Source organism: Hyla sarda, chromosome 6 (assembly GCF_029499605.1).
Source record: "Hyla sarda isolate aHylSar1 chromosome 6, aHylSar1.hap1, whole genome shotgun sequence".
In the NCBI taxonomy this organism is placed as follows: Eukaryota; Metazoa; Chordata; class Amphibia; order Anura; family Hylidae; genus Hyla; species Hyla sarda.
This window is the reverse complement of record NC_079194.1, coordinates 232087677-232108962: the sequence shown is the minus strand read 5'-3', so window position 1 is coordinate 232108962 and position 21286 is coordinate 232087677. Positions and strand designations below refer to the sequence as shown.

Here is a 21286-nt window from a genome sequence, read left to right as displayed (position 1 = left end):
TAGAGCAGGAATACTCAACTGGCGGACCGCTGTTGCAAGTCATACGGACTGCCTGCCAGATTTCCCCTCAATCATTTGTATAGGTCTTTAGACATTGATACAAATGAATAGCCATGGCCAAACGTTGTGTTCCTGCCCACCCGGCGCTTCTTTTGTGATGCAGGCTGCACGATTAGCGTTGCATGCATCATCTGCTCTTGCCAGGCCACTGTTATTGCCACTGCTGCTTTATACAGCGGTGGCTTTTGGGAGGTAGTGTGGCGCAGTGTAACATGCCGTGCGGACTGAATACCGGGAGATGGAGCGAGGAACAGACGTGGGCCGCGCAGGCACGCACATCTTTTCTTGGCCCCGCCTGTATCTTCCATCATGTGCTGAGTGAGGGGGAAAAAGTGAATGCCAGCCCGGTGCACTGGTGCCCTGTCAGAGTGGGCTGTGAGCACTGCCGACCCGCACTACATCCACTGCAACTAAAGCTGCTGAGCGATGCTAATCTCCTGTCAGAAAGGTGAGGGGTGGGGGGGTGAGAAGGGGCACAGTGGCATCATTCATTGTGGGAGAATTAGCTCACAGCCAGCGAGTGCGGCCGGAGCGCATAACGTAACACACCATACATTTTATGGTAAAATAAGTGATGTCATTACAAAGTAAAATTGGTGACGCAAAAAACAAGGATGGAAATATAAAAGAGTTATGATTTTTAGAAGGCGAGGAGGAAAAAACTAAAATGCAAAAATAAAATTGGCCTGGTCCTTAAGGCCAAAATGGGCTTGGTCCTTAAGTGGTTAAGAAACACCATTGCTTTTTTCCTCAGTTTCTATGTGGCATTGCAGCTCAGTTCTATTGAAGTGAATGGAGCCGAGTTTTAATACCATACACAACATAAAGACATGGGTGGTGCTATTTTTGGAAGAAAGCATCAATGTTTCTCTAATCTTGGAAAACCACTTTAACTCTTGTAGTATGCACTATAATGCAGTTTAATATAATGGAACAGGTATCATACGGCGGGGGGAGGGATGGCACATATTGCTAGAGAGATGGCCCACTGGTTTAGCACGCAATACTATAGCCTTTTAATGGGCACTGTCAGATTCAAAAACTTTTGACATATTGTACATCTTGGCAGAATATGCTTCATAAAAAATTATTTATTTTCTTTTTATAGAAAAATTGGCTTTTAACTAGGAGTTCTCATACCACTCGGAACAAATTTTTGTCTGGCAGCATCATCATCCTTGTCCCAGCTGAAGCACAGGCTGGGCAAAGTCCAGGCAGTAAGAGCGGGACTAGTACTCATCTGTGCTCACTTCTGCCCTATCAAACAGCATCAGAATGTAAAAGACTATGAAGGTAAACAGAGAAGATGGGGTTACAAAGAACACTGCAGTGATTGGTTAAAGAGACCCAGCACAGCACAGCAGACTAAGGGAGGAAGTGAATATGCATGGTGAGTGAGGGCAGGCTCAATGCTTTCCTTTCCTGACCAGTGAATGTAAGAATGAGTGAGCGGCAGAACAGAGGAATTTGTGAGCCAGAAACACAAGCTGGACAGATTTTTAAAAAAACAAGTGCACGACCTAGTGAGTAACAAATATAAGCATTATTTTTTTGTTATATGACAGGTACGCTTTAAACTACAGAAACACATATTTTAATATGAATTTGTTGTAGACGCGAAAAGAAATACAATAAGTCCTATAACAAAGTATCCAGACTGAAAAATTACATGAAGAAATGCAAAACTCGTCACTACTAGTACAATCTGTTGAGTTGTTACAATAAACCAGTCATGCACATGGTAAGAGGCTCTCAGACGTGTAGACAGCTGAGGATTCTCACTCTTCAGATGATTTAATGCTACGCGATGGAGATGTCATGCTCAATCTACAACCCCCCACCTGCCCCAACCCCCAGTCAGCTGAGTCACGGGCAGGTTGAGACACAGATCGCTGTCCGGTGAAGGCGACAATGCAAAACACACATTAGGTAATGCAGTACTCCTGTATACACAAAGGGTGAAGTTCATTAGTCATATGAAAGGAAGAATTTTTATAATTTATTTCTAACGTGTCTAACTATTATATTGGTGCTTAAAAGTTTGTGAACCCTTTCGAATTTTCCATATTTCTGTATTCATTTGACCTAAAACTACATCGGATTTTCACACATGTCCTAAACGTAGATAAAGAGAACCAAATCAAAATCCACCACTGACAAGAAGGAGCACAAAAAAGGAGTTACAAAAAATTGGAATCGAATGAACGTATACAGTAAAGTCTCAAGCGTAATTTTTTTTATTATTGGTCACTTCATATACTAGGAAAAAATGAATAAAACTCGATCAAAAGGTGCCATAAAAAAATGGTCCTAAAAAAAAACTACAGTGTTAGGACAGGCCGGATCTTACTGTTAGGAATGTTACGCCGAGCGCTCCGGGTCCCCGCTCCTCCCCGGAGCGCTCGCTTCACTCTCCCCGCGGCAGCGCTCCGGTCACGTCCTCTGACCCGGGGCGCTGCGATTCCGCTGCCAGCCGGGATGCGATTCGCGATGCGGGTAGCGCCCGCTCGCGATGCGCACCCCGGCTCCCCTACCTGACTCGCTCTCCGTCTGTTCTGTCCCGGCGCGCGCGGCCCCGCTCCCTAGGGCGCGCGCGCGCCGGGTCTCTGCGATTTAAAGGGCCACTGCGCCGCTGATTGGCGCAGTGGTTCCAATCAGTGTGTTCACCTGTGCACTTCCCTATATCACCTCACTTCCCCTGCACTCCCTTGCCGGATCTTGTTGCCTTAGTGCCAGTGAAAGCGTTCCTTGTGTGTTCCTTGCCTGTGTTTCCAGACCTTCTGCCGTTGCCCCTGACTACGATCCTTGCTGCCTGCCCCGACCTTCTGCTACGTCCGACCTTGCTTTTGCCTACTCCCTTGTACCGCGCCTATCTTCAGCAGCCAGAGAGGTGAGCCGTTGCTAGTGGATACGACCTGGTCACTACCGCCGCAGCAAGACCATCCCGCTTTGCGGCGGGCTCTGGTGAAAACCAGTAGTGGCTTAGAACCGGTCCACTAGCACGGTCCACGCCAATCCCTCTCTGGCACAGAGGATCCACTACCTGCCAGCCGGCATCGTGACAGTAGATCCGGCCATGGATCCCGCTGAAGTTCCTCTGCCAGTTGTCGCTGACCTCACCACGGTGGTCGCCCAGCAGTCACAACAGATAGCGCAACAAGGCCAACAGCTGTCTCAACTGACCGTTATGCTACAACAGTTACTACCACAGCTTCAGCAGTCATCTCCTCCGCCAGCTCCTGCACCTCCTCCGCAGCGAGTGGCCGCTCCTGGGATACGCTTATCCTTGCCGGATAAATTTGATGGGGACTCTAAGTTTTGCCGTGGCTTTCTTTCCCAATGTTCCCTGCATCTGGAGATGATGTCGGACCTGTTTCCCACTGAAAGGTCTAAGGTGGCTTTCGTAGTCAGCCTTCTGTCCGGAAAAGCCCTGTCATGGGCCACACCGCTCTGGGACCGCAATGACCCCGTCACTGCCTCTGTACACTCCTTCTTCTCGGAAATCCGAAGTGTCTTTGAGGAACCTGCCCGAGCCTCTTCTGCTGAGACTGCCCTGTTGAACCTGGTCCAGGGTAATTCTTCCGTTGGCGAGTATGCCGTACAATTCCGTACTCTTGCTTCAGAATTGTCCTGGAATAATGAGGCCCTCTGCGCGACCTTCAAAAAAGGCCTATCCAGCAACATTAAAGATGTTCTGGCCGCACGAGAAATTCCTGCTAATCTACATGAACTTATTCACCTAGCCACTCGCATTGACATGCGTTTTTCCGAAAGGCGTCAGGAACTCCGCCAAGATATGGACTCTGTTCGCACGAGGCGTTTCTTCTCCTCGGCTCCTCTCTCCTCTGGTCCCCTGCAATCTGTTCCTGTGCCTCCCGCCGTGGAGGCTATGCAGGTCGACCGGTCTCGCCTGACACCTCAAGAGAGGACACGACGCCGTATGGAGAACCTCTGCCTGTACTGTGCTAGTACCGAACACTTCCTGAGAGATTGTCCTATCCGTCCTCCCCGCCTGGAAAGACGTACGCTGACTCCGCACAAAGATGAGACAGTCCTTGATGTCTACTCTGCTTCTCCACGTCTTACTGTGCCTGTGCGGATGTCTGCCTCTGCCTTCTCCTTCTCTACAGTGGCCTTCTTGGACTCTGGATCTGCAGGAAATTTTATTTTGGCCTCTCTCGTCAACAGGTTCAACATCCCGGTGACCAGTCTCGCCAGACCCCTCTACATCAATTGTGTAAATAATGAAAGATTGGACTGTACCATACGTTTCCGCACGGAGCCCCTTCTTATGAGCATCGGATCTCATCATGAGAGGATTGAACTTTTGGTCCTCCCCAATTGCACCTCGGAAATTCTCCTTGGACTTCCCTGGCTTCAACTTCATTCCCCTACCCTGGATTGGTCCACTGGGGAGATCAAGAGTTGGGGGTCCTCTTGTTCCAAGAACTGTCTAAAACCGGTTCCCAGTAACCCTTGCCGTAACTCTGTGGTTCCTCCAGTAACCGGTCTCCCTAAGGCCTATATGGACTTCGCGGATGTTTTCTGCAAAAAACAAGCTGAGACTCTACCTCCTCACAGGCCTTATGATTGCCCTATCGACCTCCTCCCGGGCACTACTCCACCCCGGGGCAGAATTTATCCTCTCTCTGCCCCAGAGACTCTTGCCATGTCCGAATACGTCCAGGAGAATCTAAAAAAGGGCTTTATCCGTAAATCCTCCTCTCCTGCCGGAGCCGGATTTTTCTTTGTGTCCAAAAAAGATGGCTCCCTACGTCCATGCATTGACTACCGCGGTCTTAATAAAATCACGGTTAAGAACCGCTACCCCTTACCCCTCATCTCTGAACTCTTTGATCGCCTCCAAGGTGCCCACATCTTCACTAAATTGGACTTAAGAGGCGCCTATAACCTCATCCGCATCAGAGAGGGGGACGAGTGGAAAACGGCATTTAACACCAGAGATGGACACTTTGAGTATCTGGTCATGCCCTTTGGACTGTGCAACGCCCCTGCCGTCTTCCAAGACTTTGTCAATGAAATTTTTCGTGATCTGTTATACTCCTGTGTTGTTGTATATCTGGACGATATCCTAATTTTTTCTGCCAATCTAGAAGAACACCGCCAGCATGTCCGTATGGTTCTTCAGAGACTTCGTGACAACCAACTCTATGCCAAAATTGAGAAATGTCTGTTTGAATGCCAATCTCTTCCTTTTCTAGGATATTTGGTCTCTGGCCAGGGACTACAGATGGATCCAGACAAACTCTCTGCCGTCTTAGATTGGCCACGCCCCTCCGGACTCCGTGCTATCCAACGCTTTTTGGGGTTCGCCAATTATTACAGGCAATTTATTCCACATTTTTCTACCATTGTGGCTCCTATCGTGGCTTTAACCAAAAAAAATGCTGATCCCAAGTCCTGGCCCCCTCAAGCAGAAGACGCCTTTAAACGACTCAAGTCTGCCTTTTCTTCGGCTCCCGTCCTCTCCAGACCTGACCCTTCCAAACCCTTCCTATTGGAGGTTGATGCCTCCTCAGTGGGAGCTGGAGCTGTTCTTCTACAAAAAAATTCTTCCGGGCATGCTGTCACTTGTGGTTTTTTCTCTAGGACCTTCTCTCCAGCGGAGAGGAACTACTCCATCGGGGATCGAGAGCTTCTAGCCATTAAATTAGCACTTGAGGAATGGAGGCATCTGCTGGAGGGATCAAGTTCTCCTGTTATTATCTACACCGACCACAAGAACCTCTCCTACCTCCAGTCTGCCCAACGGCTGAATCCTCGCCAGGCCCGGTGGTCTCTGTTCTTTGCCCGATTTAATTTTGAGATTCACTTTCGTCCTGCCGATAAGAACATTAGGGCCGATGCTCTCTCTCGTTCCTCGGATGCCTCAGAAGTTGAACTCTCTCCGCAACACATCATTCCACCTGACTGCCTGATCTCCACTTCTCCTGCCTCCATCAGGCAGACTCCTCCAGGAAAGACCTTTGTTTCTCCTCGCCAACGCCTCGGAATCCTCAAATGGGGTCACTCCTCCCATCTCGCAGGTCATGCGGGTATCAAGAAATCTGTGCAACTCATCTCCCGCTTCTATTGGTGGCCGACTCTGGAGACGGATGTTGTGGACTTTGTGCGAGCCTGCACTATCTGTGCCCGGGATAAGACTCCTCGCCAGAAGCCCGCTGGTTTTCTTCATCCTCTGCCTGTCCCCGAACAGCCTTGGTCTCTGATTGGTATGGATTTTATTACTGATTTACCCCCTTCCCGTGGCAACACTGTTATTTGGGTGGTCGTTGATCGATTCTCCAAAATGGCACATTTCATCCCTCTTCCTGGTCTTCCTTCTGCGCCTCAGTTGGCTAAACAATTTTTTGTACACATTTTTCGTCTTCACGGGTTGCCTACGCAGATTGTCTCGGATAGAGGCGTCCAATTCGTGTCTAAATTCTGGAGGGCTCTCTGTAAACAACTCAAGATTAAATTAAATTTTTCTTCTGCATATCATCCCCAGTCCAATGGACAAGTAGAAAGGATTAACCAGATCTTGGGTGATTATTTGCGACATTTTGTTTCCTCCCGCCAGGATGACTGGGCAGATCTCCTCCCATGGGCCGAATTCTCGTATAACTTCAGGGTCTCTGAGTCTTCCTCCAAATCCCCATTTTTCGTGGTGTACGGCCGTCACCCTCTTCCCCCCCTCCCTACTCCCTTGCCCTCTGGTCTGCCCGCTGTGGATGAAATTTCTCGTGACCTTTCCATCATATGGAGAGAGACCCAAAATTCTCTCTTACAGGCTTCATCACGCATGAAGAAGTTCGCGGATAAGAAAAGAAGAGCTCCCCCCGTTTTTTCCCCTGGAGACAAGGTATGGCTCTCCGCTAAATATGTCCGCTTCCGTGTCCCTAGCTACAAGTTGGGACCACGCTATCTTGGTCCTTTCAAAATTTTGTGTCAAATTAATCCTGTCTCTTATAAACTTCTTCTTCCTCACTCTCTTCGTATCCCTAATGCCTTTCACGTCTCTCTTCTCAAACCACTCATCCTCAACCGTTTTTCTCCCAAATCTGTTCCTCCCACTCCTGTTTCCGGCTCCTCGGACATCTTCTCGGTCAAAGAAATTTTAGCTGCCAAAAAGGTCAGAGGGAAAAATTTTTTTTTAGTGGACTGGGAGGGTTGTGGTCCTGAAGAGAGATCCTGGGAACCTGAGGACAACATCCTAGACAAAAGTCTGCTCCTCAGGTTCTCAGGCTCTAAGAAGAGGGGGAGACCCAAGGGGGGGGGTACTGTTACGCCGAGCGCTCCGGGTCCCCGCTCCTCCCCGGAGCGCTCGCTTCACTCTCCCCGCGGCAGCGCTCCGGTCACGTCCTCTGACCCGGGGCGCTGCGATTCCGCTGCCAGCCGGGATGCGATTCGCGATGCGGGTAGCGCCCGCTCGCGATGCGCACCCCGGCTCCCCTACCTGACTCGCTCTCCGTCTGTTCTGTCCCGGCGCGCGCGGCCCCGCTCCCTAGGGCGCGCGCGCGCCGGGTCTCTGCGATTTAAAGGGCCACTGCGCCGCTGATTGGCGCAGTGGTTCCAATCAGTGTGTTCACCTGTGCACTTCCCTATATCACCTCACTTCCCCTGCACTCCCTTGCCGGATCTTGTTGCCTTAGTGCCAGTGAAAGCGTTCCTTGTGTGTTCCTTGCCTGTGTTTCCAGACCTTCTGCCGTTGCCCCTGACTACGATCCTTGCTGCCTGCCCCGACCTTCTGCTACGTCCGACCTTGCTTTTGCCTACTCCCTTGTACCGCGCCTATCTTCAGCAGCCAGAGAGGTGAGCCGTTGCTAGTGGATACGACCTGGTCACTACCGCCGCAGCAAGACCATCCCGCTTTGCGGCGGGCTCTGGTGAAAACCAGTAGTGGCTTAGAACCGGTCCACTAGCACGGTCCACGCCAATCCCTCTCTGGCACAGAGGATCCACTACCTGCCAGCCGGCATCGTGACAAGGAATCACCCCAGGAGGATGGCAGGAGGTGGATTCTCTGGACCTGTGTGGATGGAGACTTGAGCCGTGCCAGGGAGCCCGCCGCAAAGTGGGATGGTCTTGCTGCAACAGGTGGCACCCAGGTCGCTACCCCTGGCACGACTCGTCCACACAGGTAGCTGAGGGATGGCGTGACATTGACATGGACTGGCAGAACGGGGCAGACAGGACATGGCGGGAAGGACTTAGCTGGCAGGGCAGAAGGACAAGGCAGGAACACAGGTACAGGACTTTAGATGGAAAAATAAAAGAGTTATGTCTATTAGAAGGTAAGGAGGAAAAAATGAAACCTCAAAAAAAAAAATGGAATTGTTTAGATGCAGTTATTGCTGCACAAGGGGGTCATACCAGATACTAAAAACAATGGTTTGTACATTTTTACCAGATATGTGAGATTGGATAATGGATAATGTTTCTCTATAAAGAAATTGCTAAGTCTAATATTTTTGACCCATTTGTTTGATTTGGTTCTCTTTATCAATTTTTAGGACTTGTACAAATCTGATGTAATTTTCGGTCAAATGGCAGAAATATAGAAGATTCTAAAAGTTGTATAAACTTTAAAGCATCACTGTATGTTGTAAAGTTATATGTTATAAAGTTTTCATATACCTAATACAATCGAAAAAAAATGTTAAATATATTATTACATTGGGTTTTGTGTCACTTAAAAGGGGTTGTCTGCTATGGACAATCCCTTATTTCCATAGGGTTCATCCACAAATCATCAGTATCATAGATTATATTAGTATCATAAATTATATGGTGGACTGCTGGTGGGAATCCCAAATACCACTACCCAAGCCTTTCCCTGGACAAAACCATGAGAACCTAGGTCAAGCTTCAACCCGTTTGGTGAATTTGCATTGTTCAATAAGGGGTTTTGTTTAATCCTGATTGTGAGAATAAAAAGCTACTTGTCCTGGAGATTGGAATTGGATGTTCTGCACTATGGAGAAGATTTATCAAAATCAGTGCAAAGGAAACGTTACTCAGTTGCTCATATCAACCAATCATATTGTTTCTTTCTTTTTGCAGGGGCCTTGTTAAAAATGAAAGAAGCGATCTGATTGGTTGCTATGGGCAACTGGGCAATTTTTCCTCTGCACAAGTTTTGATAAATCCCCCCCCCCCTATGTGTCTCCCCTTCATGCACTAGTGTGACATCTCTCTTTCTGTATGAGAATTTGGGTGGAGGCGATACTGCTGTGGTGTGAATGACAGCCTAACTGCAGGTGGAGGACTCAGCTTTGGATGATCGGGGTCTTCAGGTCGTATGCAGAGTCCACTATTACAATGAACATTTCAAGCTAAATCCTGACTTATCAACTCCAAAGGTTTTACTCCGTTTAGTTGCCAGGGTGAAATGTTTACATCCCCATCAAGAAGCATTGCTAATGTTGAGAAAATGCTTTGCTGCCTGGCACTATCTTAGACCTTAAAGGGGTACTCTGCCCATAGACATCTTATCCCCTATCCTTTGGATAGGGGATAAGATGTCTGATCGCGGGTGTCCCGCCACTGGGTTCCCCTGCGATCTTGGCACCGGCACCCCAGACGTCTGGTGCATGGAGAGAACTTCGCTCGGTCCTCGATGACTTGCGATGCGGAGGCTCGTGACGTCACAGTCACTCCCCGCTCGTGACGACACAGCCATGCCCCCTCAATGCAAGTCTATGGGAGGGGGCATGACGGCCGTCATGCCCCCCCCCCCCCCCCCCCCCAAAAGACTTGCATTGAGGGGGCATGGCTGTGATGTCACGAGAATCCAGCACTGCACCGAAGCTCTAAACGAATGCCGGGTGCAGCAGGGAGATCGCGGGGGTCCCCAACAGCTGGACCGCAGCTATCAGACATCTTATCCCCTATCCTTTGGATAGGGAATATGCTGTCTAGGGGCGGAGTACCCCTTTAAAGCACATTCTTTCAATACAAGAGTAAACCCTGGTGGGCATAATACCAGATGGTTGCCTAGTAGCACATTGGACAACAAATCCCCTCATAACGCATGTCCCTGACTCCGTATTGGTGTAACAAATCATACTTTGTGATAGATTATTGTGCAACAAAAGGACGATATTTCATCCTTAATATTCTTGAAGGGAAAAAATACAAGACCATAGAAGGTATACAAACATGACAGGGATGACATCCATGTATGAAATAAAACCTTTTTAAAGTACAGGTTGTAACTTGTGTTTGTGTCTTTGTGGAACATGTCATCCAGAGCAGTGCCAATGTTTGCCAACATTTTTTGGCCATATTGAAGAGGAAAATGTAATATTGTTTAACAGTCTTTCATTTGTCTAGACATTGGCATTTCTTCAAATGTCATTAAAATGGAGAAATAAGCGCAAGACGTAAAAGAAAAGGGATCATTCTACATGAAAAGCACGTTGTATGGAAAATGGAGACAAGTACAGTACATGCATCAGATTCCTTTTCCCCTTTAAATTAAACCAGCCAAGGTATTTCTTTCTTCTATTATCTTATGTAAATGCACCCGATGTTAAGAATTACACATTCATATGTGTTTATGGGGGGTCAATAGTATGAATGGCATATGGTAGGTGTGTTGCCTCCTAAAGATTTAGCATTGGGACCAAGGAGCTTCAGATTAAAGGGGTACTCCGCCCCGAGACATCTCATCTCTTATCCAAAGGATAGGGGATAAGATGTCTAATCATGGGGGTCCCACTGCTGGGAGCCCCCACAATCTCTCCTGCAGCACCCCCTGTCATCTGGTGCATGGAGCGAGCTTCACGCCATGCCTTATGACTGGCAATGCAGGGGCTGGAGGATTGTGATGTTACGGCCCTGCCCCCTCGGGATGTCATGCCCCGCCCCCTCAATGCAAGTCTATGGGAGGGAGTGTGATGGCCGTCACGATCCTCCAGTCCCTGCATCGCCAATCATCAGGCACGGAGGGAAGCTCGCTCAATGCACCAGATGACAGAGGTTGCTGCAGAGATCTTGGAGGTTCCCAGCGTTGGGACCCCCCGCAATCAGACATCTTTTACCCTATCTTTTACTCCAGTGGGAAAACTATTTTTTTTTAATTACCTGGTGCCAGATCAGTTAAACAGATTTGTAAATGACTTCTATTAAAAAATCTTAATCCTTCCAGTACTTATCAGCTGCTGTATACTACAGAGGAAGTTCTTTTCATTTTAAATTTCCTTTCTTTCTGACCACAGTGCTCTCTGCTGACACCTATGTCCATGTCAGGAACTGTCCAGAGCAGAAGCAAATCCCCCGTAGAAAACCTATCCTGCTCTGGACAGTTCCTGACATGGACAGAGGTGTCAGCAGAGAGCACTATGGTCAGACAGAAAGGAAAGCACACAGCAGCTGATAAGTACTAGAAGGCTTAAGATTTTTAAATAGAATTAATTTACAAATCTGTATAACTTTCTGGCACCAGTTGATTAAAAAAAACGTGTTTTCCACCAGAGTACCCCTTTAAGCCTCTGGATCTAGACAGCTTGGTTATCACAACTTCATTCCATTTCTTGGAATCCTAGCAGAAAGATGTTGAAATCTGACAGGAAGATGTCATTCCCGTTCTTCAAAGTAATAATATGACTCTTGACCCAATTACAACTTATGTAGAAATGTGTGAGACTGCTGCCAGCTCAGCAGAGAAAGGTTCAAAGGTTTTGTTATGTGGGAATTACACGTCAACAACAAAAGGTTTTACATAAAATGGACTTTGTCATACAGCAGTGCAGCCATCTACAGCGTGGGGTAAATGCCTTTATACAGTCTCCAACTATTAGTTACGCTAGTTATGCTGTACCTAGAGGGCAGGGTGCCCCATAACAAAGATAACAACGAGGCCTCTATCAGGTGCTATTGGCACCAACATGAATATCTTGTTTACTTACATTGGAGCACAAATGGAGACCACATCCTCATGAAGATTGTCATTGTCTATTAAAAAAAGGGGCAAGAGTGTTATTAAATTATCTAGGAGTAAAAAAAATCTTATTTGTTCCAAAAACAGCACCACATCTGTCAGCAGGTTGTGTGTGATATTGCAGCTCAGTACCATTGAAGTGAATGAAGCCAAGTTGTAATACTAAAAAGGTGTAATGGAAAGGTGTGGTGCTGTTTTTAAAACTAGCTGTTGTTCTATTCCTGAATAACCGCTTAGGCGGATAAGTATCATGTAGCATCCAAAGTATAGGGGATAAGTTTTAGAAGGCGGGGAGGGGGGAGCTCTGACTGCTGGGACCCCCCCACGATCTTCTGCATCGGAGCCTGGCTCTCCCCAGGAACGGAATGTGTTGAACCCCGCACAAAGAGGCAGCCAACATGTCCCCTCCATGTATCTATATAGCAGAGCCAGAGATAGCAGAATGGGGAAAGCTGGGGTCCGACTGCCGGGACCCTCTGCTATCTAAAACTCTTCCCCATCCATTGGATAAAGGACAAGTTTTTCTGCATGATAGTTCTCCTTTAATGGCAGCTGGATGGACTGCCTGTATGATACACACGGGTTACATGGCCTCAGGTTACAGGTTGCATTTGAATCTAACAATCAGGGTATGTTCACCCTATATATATGCAGAGAAGAGAGTAAAGGAATACCGGCAACTCACCGACTTCACGTCATCCGACTTCTTTATTATTGATTCTATGTGAGTATTCATTCTAATAAAGAATAAAGTTGGATGACGTGAAGTCGGTGAGTTGCCGGTATTCCTTTACTCTCTTGTCTACACATGAAGATTACACTGTTACATTTTCCAGAGCACCACCACACGACCGCACTTAGCAATTAACATCCACCCCCACCCAGCGCCTCCTAACACCCTCGTAGTGCCGGACCACTCCTGTATACATTCACCCTATATATATGGGATGTCCTAGCACAGGACATGGTTCTGCACTACACTTAGGCCCTGTCAGGTTGAGTCCCTCAGTGACCTGGGGCTCTCCTGCAGTGTCACTATACTGCCATTTATTGTAATAGAATCAGAATAAGTACCATTAATAACCACCCTCTGTGTCCTATCACTGAGCCAGTTACTTACCCACTTGCACACATTCTTCCCCCAGTCCAAGCATTATCATTTTTTGCAACAACCTTTTATGGGCACCATATCAAATGCTTTGGAAAAATCCAGATATACGACATCCAGCGATTCCCCCTGGTCTAGTCTGGAGCTCACCTCCTCATAAAAGCTGATCTGGATAGTTTGACAGGACCGATCCCTCATAAACCCATGCTGATATGGAGTTATACATTTATTTTTATAAAGATATTCCAAAATAGCATCTCTTAGAAAACCCTCAAACTATTTACATACAACGGAGGTTAAATTAACAGGTCTATAATTCCCAGGGTCACCTTTTGACCCCTTTTTAAATATTGGGGAACATTCCCTATTACTATAGAGTCCCTGAATATTAAAAATAGGCAATTACACTACTTAATTCCTTTAGAACACAGGGGTGAATGCCATCTGGACCTGGCGATTTGTCTATTTTGATTTTTTGTAGGCGGCACTGTACTTCTTCCTGGGTTAGACAGGGGACCTGTGCTGTATTTCACCTGGCATTTCCTTTTCCTCAGTGAATACAGTGGAGAAGAATTTGTTTAATATATTTTCTTTTTCCTGATCCCCGTTTAAAATTTCTTCCTCATTATTTTTTAAAGGGCCAATATTTTCATTTTTACCCCTTTTTGCAATTTAAATAGTTAAAAAAAACATTTTGGGGTTAGTTTTACTCTCTTTGGCAATGAGTCTTTCTGACTCTATTTTTGTGGCTTTTATCTGTTTTTTTTTTTTTTTTACATATTTTAAATTTTTCTCTATAGCTTTTTAATGCTTCTTCACTGTCATCCTGTATTAGTAGTTTAAATGCTTTATTTTTGTCATTTATTTCCCCCTTAACGTTTTTATTCATCCATATTGGTTTTCTTTTATTTCTGACCCTTTTATTCCCATAAGGTGTATACATCTTACAGTGAGAATTTAAGATATTTTTAAAAGTCTCCAATTTAGTGTCAGTATTCTTGTTTTTGGCTTTCCGGAGCCAGTTGATATATAAAAGAAAGTTTTTGCCTGGAATACCCCTTTAAGGGCTTCTCTGAGTTGATCAAACTTTGTATCCCTAAAGTTCATTGTTTTTGTGGCCCCTCAAGAGATTCCCTTATTGAAGAACAAGTTATAATGTATTTTATTATGATCACTATTTCCTAGGTGTCCTTCTACTTGCACATTAGTTACTCTGTCAGGTCTGTTGGATAATATTGAATCTAGTAGGGCGCCCCCTCTGGTCGGGTCATGCACCATTCTGGACAGATAATTGTCTTTTGCTATAGTCAGAAACCTGTTTCCTTTATGAGATTCACAGGTCTCAGTCTCCCAATTTATATCAGGATAGTTAAAGTCCCCCATTATTATCACGTCATTTGGATTTGCTGCTTTGTTTATTTGCCTCAGTAATTGATCTTCTGCCTCTTCCATTATGTTTGGTGGCATATAGCAGACCCCTATAAGAATTTTTTAATTTTCATTATCATTTCCCTCTCATATGTCCTCCTGCAGTGCGGCCTTCAGACTCTATTTCACATAAAGACAAACTCCTCCCCCTTTCCGTTTTGTCCAATCCTTCCTGAATAGACTATAACCCTGTATGTTGACCTCCTAATTACAGCTATTGTCCAACCAAGTCTCTGTTATACCCACTATGTCATAATCCTCCTCAGACACTAACCACTCCAGTTCCTCTGTTTTATTGGTCAGACTTCTGGCATTAGTCAACATGCAATTTGCAACATGCAATCCCATCCCTATTAACCATTCTAAATAGTCCTTCAACTCCACACCCAGGTATATTAATAAGTCCTCCCTCTCTATCCTCACTATCACCCTTCTAGCCATCTTCTCCCCAAGGACAACTGCACCCTCCCCATTGATGTGCAGCCCGTCCCTACGGTAGAGCCGGTATCCGACAGCAAAGTCGGCCCAGTTTTCCATGAACCTAAACCCCTCCTTCCTACATCAGCTTCTGAGCCACTTGTTTATCTCCCCAATCTCCCGCTGCCTCTCTGGTGGGGCTCGTGGTACAGGTAATATTTCAGAAAATATTACCTTGGAGGTCCTTACCTTAACCCCTTAAGGACATAGGGCGTATCCATACGCCCCCGTTTCCAAGTCCTTAAGGACCGAGGGCGTATGGATACGCCCTGAGCATTTCTGGCCCCCACCGCTAGCCGGAGGGGAGCAGGAGCCGGATGCCTGCTGAAATCGTTCAGCAGGCATCCCGGCATATCGCCCAGGGGGGTCATTATGTCCCCCCATGTCGGCGTTTGCCGCAGATCACTGGACAATTCAGTCCAGCGATCTGCGGCGGATTCCGGGTCAATCGGGTCTCCAGTGACACAATGACCCGGAATTACTGGCTGATCGGGGCCGTCAGAGACGGCCCCGAACAGCCAGAGCCTGCAGGAGTGAGGTGGCACTGGTGCCACCTCACGATCGCCCTGATTCGTCGGCCGGATTACCGGCCGACCAATCAGGGCGCCTGCTGCGGGTGTCACTCCCGCAACCCGCTCCGCCCCTCTTCCGGAGGACGTGAGCGGGTGCAGGAAGACGACCCCGGGTGCTGGGGACCCCGATCCCCGGCATCCCTGTTGGGATCGGGGCCCCAGGAGCGACGGCGGCGGCGGCGAGGGACAGTCCTGTGTGGATCGTTGGAGGTGAGTGACAGCCTCCTGCTGTTGCTTAGCAACAGCTCCCAGCATGCAACAAGGGCATGCTGGGAGCTGTAGTTATGCAACAGCAGGAGGCAGACCACCACAACTCCCAGCATGCCCTTATGGGCATGCTGGGACTTGTAGTTTTGCAACAGCTGGAGGCACATTCTTTCTATGGAAAAGTGTACCTTCAGCTGTTGTGTAACTACAACTCCCAGCTTGCACAATCAGCTAAAGTGCATGCTGGGAGTTGTAGTGGTGCATCTGGTGGTTGCATAACTACAACTCCCAGCATGCCCGTTGGCTGTCGGTGACTGCTGAGAGTTGTAGTTTTGCAACAGCTGAAGGCACACTGAGTTAAGTAGTAAACCAGTGTGTCTCCAGCTGTTGCATAACTACAATCCCCAGCATCCCCAGCCAATGTAGTATGCCTCCGGCTGTTGCATAACTACAAGACCCAGCATGCCCTTCCGCTGTCCGTACATGCTGGGGGTTGTAGCTTTTGCAACAGCTGAAGGCACACTGGTTGCAAAACACTGAGTTTGTTACCAAACTCGGTGTTTCACAACCTGTGTGTCTCCAGCTGTTGCAAAACTACAACTCCCAGCATGCACTGATAGACCGTCCATGCTGGGAGTTGTAGTTTTGCAACAGCTGGATGTTTCCCCCCCCCAATGTGAACGTTCAGGGTACACTCACATGGGCAGAGGATTACAGTAAGTATCCGGCTGCAAGTTTGAGCTGCAGCAAATTTTCTGCCGCTGCTCAAACTGCCAGCGAGAAACTACTGTGAACCCCCCGCCCGTGCGACTGTACCCTAAAAACACTACACTACACTACCACAAAATAAAATAAAAAGTAAAAAACACTACATATACACATACCCCTACACAGCCCCCCTCCCCTCCCCAATAAAAATGAAAAACGTCTGGTACGCCACTGTTTCCAGAACGGAGCCTCCAGCTGTTGCAAAACAACTACTCCCAGTATTGCCAGATAGCCACTGACTGTCCAGGCATGCTGGGAGTTTTACAACAGCTGGAGGCACCCTGTTTGGGAATCACTGGCGTAGAATACCCCTATGTCCACCCCTATGCAAGTCCCTAATTTAGGCCTCAAATGCGCATGGCGCTCTCACTTTGGAGCCCTGTCGTATTTCAAGGCAACAGTTTAGGGACACATATTTTGGCGGATATTTTCTGCTATTACCCTTTTTAAAAATGTAAAATTTTTGGGAAACCAAGCATTTTAGGTAAAAAAAAATAATTTTTTTTACATATGCAAAAGTCGTGAAACACCTGTGGGGTATTAAGGTTCACTTTACCCCTTGTTACGTTCCCTGAAGGGTCTAGTTTCCAAAATGGTATGCCATGTGTGTATTTTTGCTGTCCTGGCACCATAGGGGCTTCCTAAATGCGGCATGCCCCCAGAGCAAAATTTGCTTTCAAAAAGCCAAATGTGACTCCTTCTCTTCTGAGACCTGTAGTGCGCCAGCAGAGCACTTTTCACCCCCATATGGGGTGTTTTCTGAATCGGGAGAAATTGGGCTTCAAATTTTGGGGGGTATTTTCTGCTATTACACTTTTTAAAAATGTAAAATTTTTGGGAAATCAAGCATTTTAGGTAAAAAAAATATATATTTTTTTTTACATATGCAAAAGTCGTGAAACACCTGTGGGGTATTAAGGTTCACTTTACCACTTGTTACATTCCCTGAGGGGTCTAGTTTCCAAAATGGTATGCCATGTGTGTTTTTTTGCTGTCCTGGCACCATAGGGGCTTCCTAAAGGTGACCTGCCCCCCAAAAACCATTTGTCGCTCCTTCCCTTCTGAGCCCTCTACTGCGCCCGCCGAACAATTAACATAGACATATGAGGTATGTGCTTACTCGAGAGAAATTGGGGTTCAAATACAAGTAAAAATTTTCTTCTTTTTACCCCTTGCAAAAATTCAAAAATTGTGTCTACAAGAACATGCAAGTGTAAAAAATGAAGATTTTGAATTTTCTCCTTCACTTTGCTGCTATTCCTGTGAAACACCTAAAGGGTTAATACACTTACTGAATGTCATTTTGAATACTTTGGGGGGTGTAGTTTTTATAATGGGGTCTTTTATGGGGTATTTCTAATATGAAGACCCTTCAAATCCACTTCAAACCTGAACTGGTCCATGAAAAATAGCGAGTTTGAAAATTTTGGGAAAAATTTCAAAATTGCTGCTGAACTTTGAAGCCCTCTGGTGTCTTCCAAAAGTAAAAACTCATACATTTTATGATGCAAACATAAAGTAGACATATTGTATATGTGAACCCCAAAAAAATTATTTTGAATATCCATTTTCCTTACAAGCAGAGAGCTTCAAAGTTAGAAAAATGCTAAATTTTCATTTTTTTCATCAAATTTGGGGATTTTTCACCAAGAAAGGATGCAAGTTACCATAAAATTTTACCACTAAGTTAAAGTAGAATATGTCACGAAAAAACTATCTCGGAATCAGAATGATAACTAAAAGCATTCCAGAGTTATTAATGTTTAAAGTGACAGTGGTCAGAATTGCAAAAAACGCTCCGGTCCTTAAGGTGAAAAAGGGCTCGGTCCTTAAGGGGTTAAGCTTGCGGCCTATGTCCCTGAAACAATTTTTAAGGACACTCCACCTACCTCTTACTTTGCCATTGGTGCCAATATGTACCATGACTGCTGGGTCCTCCCCAGCCCCACCCAGCAACCTGTCAACCTGATCCACGATGTGCCGAACTCGAGCTCCAGGAAGACAACACACTGATCGGCGATCCTGGTCTTTGTGACAGATCACTCTATCTGTCCCCCTTATAATTGAGTGCCTTACTACCAGTACCTGTCCCGCCTGCCCTGCACTCCTTCCTCCCTCCTTACTGGAGCAGACACCCCCCTGGTGGTCAGAGGCAGAGTCCTGCTGCAGTACTGCTAGCTCTGAAATGGCATCCCCCTCATCTGCCAAACAGGCAAACTTGTTGGGGTGTGCCAGTTCAGGACTAGCCTCCCTGACACTTTTCCCTCTACCCCGTTTTCTAACTGTAACCCAGCTAGCTGCCTTACTGTCCTGCACCTCCATCCCACTATCCTCCCCCACCTCTACCTCAGAGAGTACTTGCTCAGTGAGCAGGAGACTCCTCTCCCAGTTGTCAATACATCTCAGTGTTGCCAGTTGCTCCTTTAGATCCAGGATCTGGGCTACCAAATGAACAACTCGCACACATCTCACACAACAATATGCACCCTCAAAGTTCTGTTCAAGGATTGCATACATTGTGCAAGATACACACTGGACTGCCTTTTCCAACATGGAGGCCATACTAGATTTGGGGATTGCAAAAATGAACAGAAAAAAAAAACAATCAAATATTTCAATTAAACTCCCAGAATTTAAAGTCCCTTTCACTTTTATACTTGCACTCACTTGTATATTTCACACTCTTGTATACAGACACACAATCACTAGCTCAAACAATCGTTTAGTGTACTTGCTTTTATAGTTACCAGATACCACTCTCTCTTCCACTGCCTGGAAGGGAATGCAAAGCTACAGTGTATTGCAAGGCATCTTAAAGAGACAGTGCACTCAAGTGATGGCGCACTCAAATCCTCATAAAGCAACGACACATTCAAATCTTCTTAAAGTGACAATGCACTCAAATCTTCTTACAGTGACAGCGCACTCAAATCTTAAAGTGACAGCACACTCAAGTCTTCTTAAAGTGACTCAAAGAGATTGACAACATATCAGCACCCAACTCTCCAGATCAACCTGGCGAAAGTGCCCCTCCATCACCAGCAGCGGGAACATCTGCTACACCAGAGGTAGGGGTCCTGCCAGTCCCGCTTGCAGTCGATGTCAATCATGTGGGTGCCCAAGCAACCGCACCAATATTTCTGGGGAATCCTGTCATTCCTACCTACAGCGGAGACCCCTTTACCCTGAGGGATTTCAAGAAAATATTCAGAGCTTGTTTGTCTTTTACGCTCTCCCTCCTAATCAACAGGTACCACTGCTCACAAGACAACTACAAGGACCAGCACTTGAGGAAGTCCGCACCTGGCCCGCCTCCATGAAGGCTACGGTAGAACCGATCTTCGAAGGGTTATATCAGGTATTTGAGTCACATTTTCTGTCAGAGGTACGGCTCCGGTTTTACTAGAGGCGACGAAAACCAGGTGAGAGTCTGAGAGCTTATGCAGGGCTTTACAAAATGCTCTAGATACTGTTGGTATCACTCCCAATCAGGGTAACAAAGTATTGATGGACAGGATTATTGAAGGGGCTCTTAACAAATGGGACAAAGCTCAGTTGAGGATGTTAGGGGTATAAAAGTCTGAAGAGAGTTATGCCTCTATGCCAGAACCCCTGGGTGCAGCAGCCAGCCCTATACCACCACCACCACCAGCTCTCGCCCCAGTGTCCAATACCCTACCAGCCTCCACAGCCTCAGAATTTCAGAGTGTCAAACAGGACATTGAACAACTGACTCAGTATGTGAAGGAACTTGCCAGTCAGGTCACTCAGGCCAACCATGAACCGCCCCTACCTAAGAGACCTGTATCTGCTTCTGCCCCTCGTCAAGTTAACCCCTGCCAGAATCTGTCCAATAGGCCCCCAGGGACTCAAAGGCCCTTTTGTACCTATTGCAACAAATCGGGACATTGGAAGGTACAATGTTGGGATTAAAACAGATTTCCCCTGAGGTCGCGGACCAGCCCTCAGGGAAGCAGATATCAAGTCAGAACTCAGAACAATCTAAGAAAGGACTCTCACTATATGCCCCCTGCCCCTATGTAAAAGTCATTGTAGAAGGTATCCCATTGGAGGCGCTAATAGATACAGGTTCACAAGTGTCCACTATATCTAAAGACATGTTTTACAAGTACTGGAATGCTAATTTGTTGTGTGAACCTGAGAGTGTTGATTTCAAGGTAGTGGCAGGTAACGGTAAACCAATACCCAGGCGTGGATATTCGGAGTCCACCATTACATTGGAAAAACATGGGCTTAATGGATAGGGAGTCATTGTAACTGATGTGTCTGATAAGGGGTCTGCAGAATTCACATTGGGTATGAATATCATGAAATATTGCTTTACTTACATAATAGATTCTTTGCATGCCTTTCTGCCCTACATGTCCCCCTCAGGCCAGCGGGCTGCACAGCACCACTTAAAGGTTCTCCAAGCGGAGCAGAAGTTTGCCAATTGATGAGGAGAAGTTTGCAAAGTACTGATTCAAGACATCAGATCGGTAACCTTACAACCTAACACAGAGACAATCCTGTGGTGCCGTGCACGTCCTGGAGTGAGAAACAAGGACTATCAAGCCCTGTTAGAGCCTATATAGTAGGACGTTCATCCACTAGTTCGAGCAGCAAGGAGTCTAGTCACAGTTATTAATAGGAAAGTTCCCGTCCGGCTAGTAAATCTGTCAAGTGTGGCTACCATCTTACCAAAGTATACTCCAGTGG

At 46.7% G+C, this 21286-nt stretch overlaps 1 long non-coding RNA gene across 1 annotated transcript; it reads left to right on the top strand.

The window, feature by feature from the left end:
• The first annotated feature begins 1290 nt into the window (after window positions 1-1290).
• LOC130277706 (uncharacterized) lies at window positions 1291-19946 on the top strand. The gene is made up of 4 exons (XR_008845539.1): window positions 1291-1450; window positions 10399-10556; window positions 19483-19635; window positions 19818-19946. It is a non-coding gene; the product is annotated as an uncharacterized LOC130277706 (long non-coding RNA).
• The last annotated feature ends 1340 nt before the right edge of the window (window positions 19947-21286 follow it).